We start from the raw sequence: 15908 nt of genomic DNA on the forward strand, positions 1-15908 counted from the left end.
AGCAGGGTACAGGATGGCCGATGGCTGGAGTACGCCCATAGCTGGTTTGAGGGACAGGACCTAAAGCTGACATGGATAGTACCAAGAAGAGAACAAAGAAGTGTCCCATGTACTTAACATGACAAGCTTTGGGGTCACAGACTTGAATACAAAGCCCTAGTTCAGGGCCCTGATAAGTCATGTGACCTACTCTGAGCCTTAATTTCCTGTTCACTGAAGTGAGGCTAATAAAAGCCACATCATAGGACTGTCAGGAGATTAAAGGTCATGTCTGCCAGTGCCTTGGCATAAAGCCTGGCTTACAGCAGTGAACCAAGGAATTATATTATTAATTTATATCCAATTTATGGTCATTCTATGGGAATCTGTAAGTACTGAATTCCAGGCAGAAGTATGAACAAGTCAGGATCAAAACATCCACAGGCCATATGTATGTTGGACTCTCTGTCTCCCATTTCTTCATCCTCCTGTCTCTGCTCTTCTCTCTGGCTATCTATTTTCCTGCTCTTTCTCTCCTATCTGTCTGTCTATCACCCACCATCTTCTAGATCCTTGTAGGTTTCTTCTCTCTGACTCTGTCTCAACCTCAGCATCTCTTTCTCTTAAGATTCTCATATCTAGAATCCCAGAGGACTTTCTTCCCCGCTTCATTTCTTTAAAATAAAAATTTACAAGTCGGTACGGCCCAGTGGCAGAGTACCTGTCTACACATGCTAGGACTTTGGTTCACCCTCAGCTACTGCAAAAATAAAAATGAGATCCAAGTTCGTTGGGGCAGAAGGCACAGTGACCACTGCAAGGCACACCCTCCACCAGTGGCATCTCTCTGTGTCTGGTTGCCACTCGTGGATCCTCTTGCCCATCAACCAGCTCTCCCCATGTGCCACTCTCATCTAGCTGCCCTGGCCAGGACACAGGGACAAATTTTCCCTCTAGTCTCTGAGACAACTGAGGCTGTGACTAGAAGGCTCGGAGGAATGCAGGCCAGGCTATATGATCAGTGCACTTTAGAACGGGAAACCTCTGCTCGACCATCAAGTTCTAACCAGTCCTTGGCTGGACAGCTATCTCATAAGACAGTAGAGCCTTGAGAGCAGCTCGCCAGAAACCACAGGCACAGACATGCTAGGAACAGCTGTTGACATGGATTTCCTCATTCCTCCCTTAGAGCAGGGTCAAGGCAAGTGCTTAAAATGGAAGCCATAATATGTTCAGGGAATAACTGATAAGTCTGTCACTTCCATCAGCCACAGACATTTGTGGACACTCATCCCATCAAACCATGGTTTCCACTGCTGCAGGACATCAGGCTAGCCCTCAAGTAGCAAGCTGGAAGCCAAGTGGACCAAGATCACAGGCACAAGAGGAGGGAAGCAGTGCCAGGGCCACAAGTAGGACCCGTGGGAGTGTCCTGCTTAGCTGTGACAGAGAACGGCTTCAGTTCCCAAAACGTATTTCCTTGCAATCTGGAGGCTCAAGTTCAGAGGTCAAGATATGGATAGATAGGAGTGGCTACTTCTGCAGCTTCTTGCCTTGACTTTTTGAGGTGGTGTCTCCCCTCTGTATCCTAGCATGGTCTCTCTTCACACTTCTACATCCTAGTCCCGTCTTCTCACAGGGACACTCACCACGCTGCATTAGAGTCGATCCTAACAATGTCCTTAATTACCTCTTTAAAAAACCCTATCTCCAATACTGTCAAATTCTGAGTATCGGGGTTTAAGACATCAGTGTACGAATTTGGGGAGAGAGAACTCGCCCACAGAGCCATGCGTGGTCATGCACAGATGAGCGTCAGGGGCTCAGCCAGGTTCTGTTGCATGAGGGGAAGGGAGAGTGAAGGGGAAAAATAGGGGAGGTGCCACAGGCCAGAGGGACTACCCCCATCTTGCTGTGGGGTCCCTTGTCCTAGCTCTATCCTGTCTGCCAAACATTGGCACAGGGAGTGAGTTAGGCTGTAACAATAAGGTGTGAGTGACAAAACCAGAGAGCTCAAGTGAGAGGAAGCCTGGGAGGTAGTGGAGATGGTGACTATTGAACATACTGCTTGGCAAGACATAGTGGGGGACCTACAGTTCTGTTGGGTTTTAAGTCCAGCTGGCCCAGGAGAAATGAGTCACCGATCCTGAAAGCCTGAGGCTTCTGCTGGAGTCATGCTCCCTAAGGAAGTCTGTTCAACCTCTCTCTTGAAGACTCTTACCCCAGCTAAGAAGCAGACACTTGGAGAAAGGGGGACATTCAGTTCTTAGTGCCTAATATAGTGCCTAATACTGAGTCCTTTGGGGGATAAAGGACAAAGGGGAATGAGACACTGTGCTTCTCACAGAGGTGGCTTAAAGGACAAGGTTCTTTGCATGTTTCGCCAAGTCACTTCATGCCCCGTCTTCCTCAGTGGATATAAGCTCCATGAGAGCAGGATTTGGCTTTGCTTCCACTGGACTTCTAGAGCCTGCAACTGTGCCTGGTAGTTGGGAGACAAGCAGGAAATGCTTGCTACACAAATAAACCAACACATAGGAAGGTACTCATGGCATGCATTGACTCTTCCATATTCTAGATGTAGCAGAGGCAAATCACAATCTCAGGTCAATGTGGTCTACACTTAGCTCTGGCTACAAACAGCAAGGAATCTATACCCTTGAGTCTTAACCCAAGATGACAAACATATACAAGCTTACTAGAGGGCAGTCATTCAGTCGTTCTGGGGCAGACCAGAAGTGGCTGGAAATTGCTGTGCCTTTTTCAGTGGGCCAGCAAGATCCCAGGAAGGAGAGGGAGAGTTTCTCTCATCTACCATGAGCATCTTGGGGGACATGCTAAGAATAAAGGCATAATTCAAAACACCCAGATCTCCCAGCTCACAAGACTTGATGAAGAACCAGCTCCCTCAGCTACAAACACGGAGCCAACGTCCTGCTCCTGCCTGCCCCTCACACACACCTGAAAATCCTCTAGAGCAGCCATATCCGCTCTGGCATTTGCAGTGCCAGGAAATCAAGAGCAGCTGGCAGTGGGGGACAGAGTGGAGAGGACATTCCTTTCAGATAAGGAATGAGCCAATTAGGAAAATTACAAAAGCTTTCAAAGCAGGCACAGGCTGGCTCTCCCTTTCTGCCTCTTTTTCACTAAGACATAATTCATTAACAGTTTTAACATTCGCCAGAAGCAATTTGAAACATTGTCCACATCAACTTTTCACACAACTACAACCAAGAATCCTATGAACCTCTGGGGACAGCTGATGACAGACCTCTAATTCCCCAGCTACTTGCTAGAGTTCCAGTTCGGGGATGCCCTAGAGACCGGGCACATCATTTCATTTCTTAGACCCACAAGCACAAAGGTGCCTTTTAATATTTATGGGGCCATAAAGCACTGATGGTCTGATGAAAAATGGAAATTTGGAGAACCCTCTTTATACACACACACACACACACACACACACACACACACACACACAGGGTAAGGAATCTTTTTACACAGGTGATCCCCAATTTACAGTAGTTTGAGTTAGGATTTATAATGTACTTCCAACAAGATTTATTTTATTTATGTGTACGTGTGGGAAGGGGGTATGTACATGTGAATAAAGGTGTCAGCGTAAGCCAGAAGATGTCAGATCGCCTGGAGCTAGAGACAAAGAGGGTTGTGAGGAGCTCAACACGGGTGCCTGAAACTAAGCTCATGTCCTCTGCAAAGGACCAAGAACTCTTAACCCCCGAGCCATCACTCCAGCCCTGATTCTTCAACTTGATGACAATGCAAAAACAATCTGTATTGAGTAGAAACCACGCTTCAAACTTTTCATTTCAGTCTTTTCCAGGTTAGTGAAACCTAGCCCAATCCACAAAAGGAAACAACCAACAGTATGTGTGCTGGCTGGCTGTGAGGTCTGGCCATCGAGGTGTATTCAATGTGTTTTAACCGAGACACTTTGATGTCAATGGATTTGGACAAAAGTGATGTGTGTTGAAGAACACCTAGACATTCTCAACATGTCACTCAACCTGGCTGTAAAGCAGAATCATTTGCATAACTTACCGAGTTCTATGCAGTCCCTCCCCATAAGCCACCAACACATGGGACTTTAGCTCAGAAGCTTGTAAGTAGTTCCTGTCAACTGGGCACCAGCCTGAGACCAAGGCTTTAGGAACTTCTAATATGGGGACTCACAGACCTCAGTTGAGAAGCATCCCCACTTTCCTCCAAAGTCAAGAAGAGAGGGAACCTTCCTTTTGTTTCTTTCAGTTAACTCGTTCAACCTGATCCTCACAGATATGGGAAGGAATACTTTCCCATTTAACATTTAACCAGTGAGGAGTGAAAGCTAGTCTGAGGGCTGAGCTTGCCGCATACAGTAGTCTGAAGGGGGAGACTGAGGAAGGAACCAGGGGATCCCTTCCCAAGGCTATCCCCATAAGGAGGCACCATAAAATCCCACCCTGCTGGGCTTTGGGGCTTCTGGGTAGGCAGTCTCCTAAGCTGGCACAGGGCTTCATATGTCGTAGTCACAAGTCTCTCTGTACTGTGTCACCAACGCCTCCTAATGTCCTCAGGTTCCTTTAGAGTAAGGTACAATACAGGAATCTGCTTGCGGCAGATTCTGCTCCACAGTGGTGTCTGGACAAATTGGAGACAAGGGGCGTAGGGCTAAGCTGGCTACGTCCCCTACAGAAACTTCAGTGGAGAAGCCATTTCCCTAGGATGAACTCTGGTTTTATGACCTTGGTAATATAAGACACCAATGACATCACTATGCCTCACCAAGAAGCCAAAACTGTAAATCTCGAGAAATCTGAGCCAATTTCAAGTTGAGGTGGCACAGGAGGGGGGAAATCCCAATAAGAAGAAAAACTATGAGAAGACACTGGGAAAAGACCTAGTGGAAGAAGCAAGGATACTATCAGCAAAGAGTCCAGGATAGGACCTAACAATGTGAGGATGCTGACGCCTGCTTCTGCTCAGCACCTCCCCACTAGCTCACATGATCTGAAGTGGGGTGGGCTTCTCACTGGGGATATTATTACAGAAGACTATATGCCTTCAAGGCAGCTACCATCTTTTATTTAAGCAGTCTTTAATGGAAGTTGTGTATGCGATACCCTTACTCCTGTATCTTCTCAATTGTTTCTTCCTTGTTTCTCCCTTTCCTTTCCTACTATCGAGACTTGGCTTCCCTTTCCAGGGTCTTTTCGCAGTCTTGTCCAGCTTTAGCCTGGTGATAATCACCTTGCCGGGGTGGATCCCCACATGGACAGTTGTGTCATTAGCCTTTTCTTGCTGCACTCATTCAATGTAGATGACGTATTTCTTCCTGTGCACATGGACCACTTTGCTAATCTGCTGTCTGTGGACAACCTCAACTTCATCATCCTTTCAAATGGGCATAGACTGAACATTGTACTTCTCTCTCAGCTTTTTAGAAAGAGGGGAAGACACGGTCTTCTTTTGAATGTGAGAAGGTGTACTGAAATGCCATTTGTGGTTCTTGCTTTGGTCAGAAGTCACAAAGGGGTTGAACTTCATTTTGGTGGCTGCCTCATCATTTTTTTTTCCAGAGAGAAACTTGCACATCAGCTGGCCAATTCCTTCTTGATATCTTTGTGATATCTCAGACAGCCACCCAACCTCTGTTTGAATGTTTTCAGGGGTGGAAAACTTATCTTCTCTCTATATGATCCATTTCTCAACAGCCCCTCACTGAACTAACATGTAGCCTATATAGGTCAATTCTCCATCAACCACAACTCAGGCCCAGCTTACTCCCTCCCTATAGAATCCTCTGAAAATGCATCTTCTTGCCTGGGTCCTCAGCTGTTCAACATGGGCCCTGGGCATTGCACCCATTACAATGCATTTCTCATCTATAGAATGGTAACAACAATCATATGCACCCCATGGGGCTATGGTAGAGAAAGTAAACAAGCTGTAATTAAACAATACATGTATCAGTCACTTATCGTATAACAACTTCAAGACGTTGGCTATTATTACTCTTACTTTTTTGTCTGGTCTATTCACTCTTCATCTGTGGATGCAGCTTAAGGTTGTGCCATATTTTAGCAGCACTGATCACAAGAACAATATAAAATGTGCATTCCTTTGTTTTTCCATGTGCTCATCTTCAAACTGATTGTCTCTGTCACAAATTTGGGCAACAGGGCTTTGGAACCTAAACGTGGGCACTCCAGTGCTCTACTGTGTCTCAGCTGGCACACCAGTCTGCTATACTTATACCAGTGACCTGTGGTGAACCAGGGTCTTAGTAACTCCATGAGTAAGCCTGGAGACCAAAGACTGGAGATTCTCCCCTCCCCTCTTTGACATGATGTGGTTTCAGCTCCACATTTTAAAGAGAATGGAACTGATGCAGATGTTTTCTGGCTCCCAAAATCTGGCACTCTGACATACATAAACATCATCATCACATTTGCTCTGCACCCAGGACTGGCCACACCCAGTAGGCCTTCAGTAGACTTCTTTACTAAGCAAGTCCACAATCTCACTTGACAACCTCATGGGACACATCAACTGGTTTGGGGCTGTGCTGTGTTTAAATTTACTCCGCAGCTCTACAGCCAGTGCCCTTCCCTGAGTTTTTACTTTCTTCCCTATATGTAGGATATTCTAGAAAGCAGCACTCTGGATAGTTGGGGGAGGGTACTTTGAAATCAACCTAAGAAGCTATACACAGAAGTCAAACACCCCAGCTTACATGTAAATCAAGTCAGTAAGAAGAGGCCTGGTGAGGCCTGAATGTCTTCGAGCAGAGAAGATCTTAAGTTTCTCCTCCCAGTGATTCATTCCCTGGTTCCATTCTCCACTGACTCATCCTGTGGGGACAGCTGACTCCCTGACAAGCAGAAAGAAGGGCTCTCTTGGCTTGCTATGACCAGGCTCTACCTGGTTCTTAGTGAATGCTGGTTCTAAAGGGGAACAAGAAGTAACACTTCCATCCTGGTGTCTTCCTTACCCAGCCCAGGTGGAGGTTTGTCTTACTCCAGGTCTTCTGCCCTCTGCAGACACCAGAAAGGAAGAAGGACTCAGGGCCATCCCTCCTTCCTTCACCTACCATGCATTCAACCTCATGATACATAGATACTAAGGGGGCCACAAGAAACTGAAAGACATGTCCCTCTTCTAGCAGGCACTGGTAAAATGCCTGTTCAGGGGGCAGTGAGTAGATCTACCTAACCTAGGTAACAGTAGAGAACGAAGCTTGGGGCACTGAAGAGTAAGTTAAGAAGTTGCTATTTTTCTTCTGTCAGATAAAGACAAACTAGAAGGTTCAGTCTAAGCAGGATAGAGCAAAGAACATGGGGAGGCGAGCCCCTGGGCAGTCTAGCAGCAGTAGATACAATCCTTTGAAGGTTAAACAAGCCAAAGGCAGGAAGCTAAGAGCTCTCCCAGAGGGAAGGCTAGAGTCTAACGTGTGGAATAAGCCCTTTCTTAGTGGACAGCTCCTGCCCACTGCAGTCACTGTTCAGAGATTCTGACTGCTCCTGACTCTGCTCATCCCACTTTCTCACTTCAGTCACATCTGTTCCTTCCTCTGAGAACCCATGTTGCTGAATCTCTTCCAATTTGTGTGTTCAGGTCTAGAGGATATTACAGAGGCAGTCTAACAATTCCAACTGAAGTCTATAATTCTGGAACTCCTAACTAAGCACTCCATACAATAATAGGCTAGAGAACCTCAAGGATGTTTAAACCTCCATCTGCATGTTGCAGGACATTGTGGTGCATGCCTGTAGCTACTAGGGAGCTAAGCTAAAGAGTGTGAGGCCAGCCTGGGCAATAAAAGTAGAAGTAAGGTCTTTGCTGAATGTGTATCATGCCCACACCATTGTAAAGTCAAATACCTCCTATGCTGAGGACTATTTATGTTAGGCTGCTCTGCCTACAGAAAAGATGCTCAAGTCCTCTAGTGTCTCATTTTCCTCTCAGGCCCCTTAGAGCTCACTGCTAGGACTCCGGCTAAGACCTGGTCCTGAGTATCTGACTCAGGACCATACATGAGCATCTATCTTGCTGAGACCCAGGCCATAAAGGAATCTATACAGTATACCCAGGGATCAGGAAAGAAGAGATTTTCCAGGGGCAGAGATGCTAACAGGTTTTAAACCAGCCCTAGAGAGGACTAGATGTTAGATCTTAGTGTCCAGCTTCCTAAATCCAGACACTGTAAGACCCATGTTTACATCCCAAGTCATTCTTTAGAGCCACCTGTGCATCCTGAGTGCTGTGAAGAGCATGACCCTACACTCAGCACTGACTCTGAGCTGAGTTCACACCATGTGTAAGGATTTATACTTCCCGTACGTCTGTTTAAGGAAAACAGTTGACAGCCCACGTCCAAAGAGAGCCAGTGAACCCTAGTTTCCCTTCTTTCCCCAACAGCAACTGGATCTTCCAGCAGCTTCTTGCCATTTCTGTTAAGGTGATAGTACTAGTGACCATAAGAACGACAGCCCTAGTGAATGCTTGCCAGTTCCCCCAGCAGGCAACTTTCCTTTAACAGGAGGCTGAGAATCCAGGTCTAAGGCACAGTGTCCATGAATGGGGGAATCTGCTCCCCTGGTTATATCTTTCCTTTGTGTCCTCAGAACCTGAAGCTCAAGGAGACACTTGCAGTCATCCCCTTGACCTCCCAGCCTCCCTCATGCGTCTCAATTCCATGAAGGACTTAAGGGGAGCACCTAAAATGGAAGGACCAGAAGTAACAACAAGGAATGACCAGAAGGGGAACTTGCAAGCTTTCTTGGAGGCAAACTCTACTTGAATTAGATGTTATACTTTTTAAAATCCCTCTTCTGTTAAGAATGAGTGCATCTCTGGCTGCTTTGGTTGCATGTACAAACCCACAAAGGAGAAGCTAACAAGTGAGAACAGCTATATGACATTGTCAAGGCTAGGAGCAGGCCCTCTCCTGGCTGCTAAGCACCTGAAACTCATAAGCAGACTGTGATGGGCAGAAATTCCAAGCGAAGATAAATTCTCTCCCATGAAAAGGCTCTCTGGATGTTGAGAAGGCTGCCTAGACTAAAAGGCACTCAGCAAGCTCAAGGGGATATCCCAAATGTTAAGAAGGGACGGGGCTCTGTGCCTTATAGCATCGCACATTTCAGGTAAGGTACCCTGGCCTGGTTAAATCATGACCTGGGTGGATAAATGATTCATCCCACAACAACACTACTTAACTATGAGACCATCAAGAACTCACCCTGGACTGAACTGGTTAGAAGTTGCACAAACGTAAGCACATAAAAGGAGCAGGGACAAATGTGGTGTTTTCACCATGCACCACCCTCCTGAGTGAGGATTCCACCCTAAGATTTTGTGTGTCGTGACATGTTCCACAGTACCAAGAAGAATGCAACACCTTGGATCTTTAAAGGATGGAATCAAGAGGAGGTGCTGGCCAGCTTCTAGCTAGGTGCAGAGTCCCTCACAAGCAAGTAAATCACCTTCAGCCCCTTGCCAGGTACTCTGTGACAAGGAGGGAAGTTTGACTGATGAAGGCTCTCAGCTTTCAATTCTACACTCATCTCTGTCCACACCTGCCCATAGCCCCTTCCCAAGCAGCTGGAAGAATCCTTTAAAAACTGTTAAGTCTTGCATAAGTCTCCTGTAGGCATCCACAGCTGGTGTAAGATCACCAGCACAGCAACCGTCATGTCCAGAAGCAACTATTTCAGTCCTGTCCTCCTCGACCTCCGGATCCTACAGTCTCTCCGCCCCATCTTCCACCGTGATCTCTGAGTCCCCACCCTTCACTGAGGAGCTACTGACAACTGATGGTTTCTGGGAAAGGCAAAGTCGGTTTTTTTTAATGGGTGTAGGGAGCGGTGATGACTGGATGACCACACTCCAGTGGGTGGTCACATTCTCATTAACAAACAGGCAGCACCAAAAAGAGAACTGGAAGTTGGGATTTGGGGCCATTTGGGAAATAGAGGTAAGTTAGGGAGATAGATGGGTGATAAATATGATCAAAATACACTGTATAAATGTATGAAATTCCCAAACATTGAACTAAAATTTTATATTAAAAAGAAGATTTTCAAAAATGTTAAATCATAGCTTCACTTAAAATCCTCCAGTAGTTGCCCATTTTGTTAAAGGGAGAAAATCAAAGTCTTTAAAATGGCCTACAAGTGGCACATGATTATGCCCATCGCCACCTCTCTGGCCACATCTTTACTAACTTCAGTTTTGCTCACCCCCTATCAGTCAGGCTGGCCCCTGCGGATGCTCACCCACCCAGGCATGCTCGAATTCCCAGCCGTCGCCTGCAAGCTCTGCTCTGGCAGTTTAACTTCTGATTCAGGAGGTGGGCTTCTCATGAGCCTTCCAACTCAATTCAATATTTCAAGCCCAAATCCCACAACTTCCTACAATCCCTTCACCACTTTCTTTTCACATTTTTCTTCACAATCTTTGCCACCTTCCAACTCAGTTATAAGCTCACTTGTAAATATTTCCCATCTCTCCCCACTAGAACACGAGTTTCAAGAAAGCAAGGATCTGTGTCATTTTGTTGATAGCTGAGCCATTGGGAATTAGAACAACATCCAGCATACAGTCAGAATTCAATAAATAAAAGCCTTCCTCCTTTGCTAGGAGACGAACTCTTTGCTCTTAAACTGATAAACAATGGTGAGGCATTTGCCCTGCATTGCCTGTCAAACTGCAACTCTGGATGTCGGTTGAGTTCTTCATAGCAACCTCAGCTATTAAATGGGACATGAGCAAGAGAGTTAAAACGCACTAATAAAATGATGGGCCTGAGTGATGGTCCTTTGCAGATGCAGGTAATGAGGGAAGGTTCCTAGGCGCTTCCTTATAGATACAGGACATGACAGCCTGGCGAGCACTCTGGTCTAAGAGTGCTAACTAATAGATCATCGCTCCAACCACGGCATCCTAAACCATCTATTAAAACAAAAGAGCCCGAACTAACTTCAGGGTGCAGAAAATATAGAAGACAAAGTAACAAATTAAATGATAAAATGAAGAAGTAACCAACCAACTCAAAATGTGGACAATTCTAACCAATTTCTTCAATAAACAAATGATATTCCCAGTAGGAGGTGGGGATCATTACAGATCCAGAGAGATCTCCAAGACACATAACCTGATATCACATGCTCATTCTGTTATCCCAGCCCGATACTCCAGCAGGCATCCCTTGGGAACCTGCCAGCCAGGCCTGCCAGAGAAGCAAGTAGGCTAGCAAAGAAGGTAGGTGAGCTTCAGATCTTTGATCTCCCTCCTCTGCTCTATATCAAATCCCGAAGTCTCATCCCCAGCTCTGTAGCAGACTACCTGTGTGGCCTCTCCTCATTCTCTGCCCCCATTCCCAGGGAACTAAGCAGATCCTGATGGAACACCCTCCTTTCCCCCCTCCTGTGGACCTTCTCACCTCCCCATCCCATCATCATTCCTAAGTGTCAGCTACCAATACCTAGAAACACATTTTACCCAGAAATCCCAATGGCCAAACCTAGCAGGATCCTAGAAGAATTCCCTACCAGGCAACACACAGCTTCCTCATCTTCCTAAGAACAGAGATAGCAATAGAAGCTAAGGAAGAAAATACCCACCCAACAAAGACAAAACCAGACCAGCACCTAGAATTACAATTATCCCAAACCCAGATGCCTAGATGCCAGCATAAAATCAGAATGATTAACAGTCAGGACCATTCGTTGAGGATTCTGTCCTTTTCCCAGTGTGTATTTCTGGTTTCTTTATCAAAAATCAAGTGACCATAGGTCTGTGTATTTATGTCTGGGTCTTCAATTCAATGTCACTGATCAATGTGTCTGGTTTTGTGCCAATATTGTACTTTTTTTTTTTTACTATAGTTAGCTCTGTAGTAAAATTTGAGGTTGGAGATAGTGATACCATCAGCACTTCTTTTATTATTCAGGATTGTTTTAGCAATCCTGTTTTTTTTTCTGTTTTCATATGAAGCTAAGAATTGTCTTTTCAAGATCTCTGAAGAATTGTATTGGAAATTCAATGGGGATTATATTGAATCTGTAGATTCCTTTTGGTAGGATGGCCATTTTTACTTCAACCTGAGATTAGCAAAAACCAAGAAATAAATAATCCCTGACTAGCAAATCAGAACACACACACACACACACACACACACGCACGCACGCACGCACGCACACGCGCAAAAAGAGACAGACAGAGAGACAGAGAGACAGACACAGAGACAGAGACACAGAGACAGAGACACAGGGAGAGACACATAGAGAGCAAATAAGAATAATAGGGATAGTAATAGTAGGAATCAATAAACATTGCTCACTGACAACTATCAACATCAGTGATCTTAATTCCCCAATAAAAGACAGGATCCATTCTTCTGCTACATCCACAAAACATACTGATATCACCTCGGGTAAAAGGATAGAAAAAGAAATTCCAAGCAAATGGACCTAAAAAATAAGACATTTTAATATCTGACAAAATAGACTTCAAATCAAAATCAATCAGTAGAGATGGGGAAGGACACTACATACTCAGGAAAGGAAAAATCCACAAAAAAGACATTGCAACTCCTAACTCTCAAACCCAAATACAAGGGCACCCAAGTTCATAAAAGAATCACCACTACAGGTTAAATCACATATTGATCCTCACACATTCAATAGTGGGAGACTTCAATGCTGCACTCTCACCAATAGATAGGTCATTCAGACAGAAAGTAAACAGAGAAATGCTGGAGCTAACTGACATCATAAACCAAATGGATCCAACAGATACTTATAGAACATTTCTTCCATACACAAAAGAATACCCTTCTTCTCAGCAGCTCATGGAATTTTCTGCAAAATTGACCACTACTAGGACACAAAGCAAGTCTCAACAGATACAAGAAATTTGAAATAAATCCCCACATCCTGTCTGAACACCACAGATTAAAGCAGGATCTCAACAACAAAAGAAAGAACAGAAAACTTAGAAACTCATGGAAACTGAACAACTGAACGAAAAATGGGTAAAGACAGAAATAAAGAATGAAATTAAATACTTTCTAGAATTCAATGAAAATCAATACACAGCATACCCAAACTTATAGGACATAGTCAAGGTGATTCTAACATCAACTTATATGGAGAAAAACACTAAACAATTCCACTAAAATCAAGAACAAGACAAAGTTGTCTGCTCTCTCCATGCCTATTCAATGTAGTTTTTGAAGTCTTAGCTAGAGCAATAAGACAACAGAGGGATAGCAATAGAATACAAATTGGAAAGGAAGAAGTGAAAGTAACTTTATTTGAAGATAACATGATAGTATACATAAGTGGCCCTAAAAATTCCACTGGGAAACTCCTACAACTGATAAACACTTTCAGCAAAGTAGGAGTATACAAAATTAACTCAAAATCCAGTAGTCATCCTATATACAAAGGACAAAGGACTGAGAAATAAATCAGGGAAACAATACCTTTCACAATATAATATAAAATATCTTGACATAACTCTAACCAAACTAGTGAAAAACTTGTATGATAAAAACTTGAAGATATTGAAGAAAAAAACTAAAATGATATCAAACATGGAAAGCTCTCCCATGCTCAAGAATCAGTATCTATTAGAGCCCAGAGTCCTTACCACAGTAGGTTCTGAAAAATATAGCATAGCTAAAACACAAAACAAGGATCTTAAATTAGCTTTTATGAATATTATAGAGGTCCTTAAATAAATTAGTAAATCCATTAAAGAAATCTACAAAAACACAAACAATGGAAGGAAATGAATAAAATACTTCAAGACCTAAAAGTGGAAATAAAATCAATAAAGAGAATCAAAACTGAGAGAAATGGAAATGAAAAATTTAGGAAATAGAACATGAACCACAGGGGCAAGCCTCACCAACAGAATACAAGAGATGGAAGAGAGAATCTCAGACATTGAAGACATGATAGAAAAAAATGGATATATTGGTCAAAGAAAATGTTAAGTCTAAAAAAATCCTAACACAAAACACGCAGGAAGAATCTAAATAGATCCATCAGTGTTACCTACACAAACCTGAACTCCAAATGGATCAAACACCTCAGCATATAACCAGATACACTCCTATCAGATACCTGATAGAAGAGAAAGTGGGGAATAGTGTTGAACTCATTAACACAGGAGAAGACTTTCTGAACAGAACACCATATCAGCACAAACACTAATATCAACAAGTAACAAATAGAGCCTCATAAAACTGAAAAACTTCTGTACAGCAGAGGACACTATTGTTCGGATAAAGCACAGCCTACAGAATGGGGCAAGTTTTTTGGTTTGTTTTTTTTTAACCAGCTACATATCCAATAGAGAGCTAATATTCCAAATATATAAAGAACTCAAAAAACTGGATATGAAAACAACCCAATTTTTTTTAAATAAAATGATGTACAGATCTAAACAGAATGCTCAAAAGATGAAACTCAAGTGGTTGAGAAACACTTAAATGTTCATCATCCTTAATCAACAGGGAAATGCAAATCAAAACCACGCTGAGATTTCATCTTACACTAGTCAGAATAGCTAAGATCAATAAAACAGATGATATTTCATGCTGATGAGGATGTGGAGTGAGGTGAACACTCATCTATTGCTGATGGGAGTGTAAACATATACAGTCACTATGGAAGTCAGTGTGGCAGTTCCTCAAGAAGATGAGTATTGATCTACCTTAACATCCAGCTATATCACTCTTGGGCATATACTCAAAGGGTGCTTCATCCTACCACAGAGACACTTGCTCAAGATGTTCATTGCTGCTCTATGCATAATATCCAGAAACTAGAAACAACCTAGGTATTTCTCAACAGATGAATGGATAAAAAAAATGTGCTACATTTACACAATGGAATATTACTCAGTCATTAAAAAATGAAATCTGCAGGTAAATGTATGGAACTAGAAAAAAATCATCCTGAATGAGGTAACACCACAACCTAGAAAGACAAATATAGTATATAATCACTTATATGTGGATATTAGCTGCTAAGTTGACGATCAGCAAGCTACAATGTATAGAGTCACAGAGGTTAAGTAAGGACTAAGGGACTAAGGGAAATAGAATAGATAGCTATGGATTGATTGGGGGGGTGGGGTGGAATGGGAAGATCAAATAGAGGTTGGGAGGGAAGAGTGGAACAAGGGAAGGAAATAAGGAGAGACAGTTAAAATTAAGGGCCATTAGAGGGGTAGTATGGAAACCTTATATAGTAGAAGTTTCCATATATATATATATATATATATATATATATATATATATATATGAAGGTGATATAAATGAAATTGCCAAGTAATAGCAGAGACAGAGCCCCAGCTAAACATCTCTTGTCACCAAATAAAGATCCCAATATTAGGAATGGATTACATCTAATTGAATTGTTGGCCAAAGGGGTCCCATCTGAATTTTCAAATAACCCAGGTTGTTGCCAAGACTCTATGTTGCTCTCTACAAACTGATGACAATTCTGAATTGGCAATTCTCCATATTGCTGAAAGCAATGCTTACACAACTCACTGAACATGGAGAAGTTGAACCAGTGCCTACCTAGAGTCTTCACCCCATAGGATGGTGTCTTTGGTACAGGAAGGTACTTTGCGTGCTACCAAAGGAGAAACATAAACACTAATCCAACCCAGCTACAAACCCTTTGATCTACAGTGGTGTCCTGCCTGCAAGACATACTAAAGCAACAGTGGTGCCAATGTTATGAGAGTAACCAACCAATATCTGATTTAACTTAAGGCCCATTCCATGAGATGGAACACCTATCCAATGCTGCTTGGGTTATCAAGAACCTGAGATTAGATAGCCTAAGACCTAGGGCAAAACTAAATACTACTATTCTACTAAAAGAACATAGCAATAAAAT

General features: G+C 43.3%; 1 protein-coding gene and 1 pseudogene across 1 annotated transcript in view; both read right to left on the reverse strand.

Moving 5' to 3' along the window:
* Cacna1c (calcium voltage-gated channel subunit alpha1 C) overlaps window positions 1-15908 on the reverse strand; it is a 491450-nt gene that overhangs the window by 431038 nt on the left and 44504 nt on the right. The gene's annotated exons all lie outside the window — the stretch shown is intronic.
* LOC131907340 (large ribosomal subunit protein uL24-like) lies at window positions 5105-5526 on the reverse strand (annotated as a pseudogene).

This window comes from Peromyscus eremicus, chromosome 3, assembly GCF_949786415.1.
Source record: "Peromyscus eremicus chromosome 3, PerEre_H2_v1, whole genome shotgun sequence".
NCBI lineage: Eukaryota > Metazoa > Chordata > Mammalia > Rodentia > Cricetidae > Peromyscus > Peromyscus eremicus.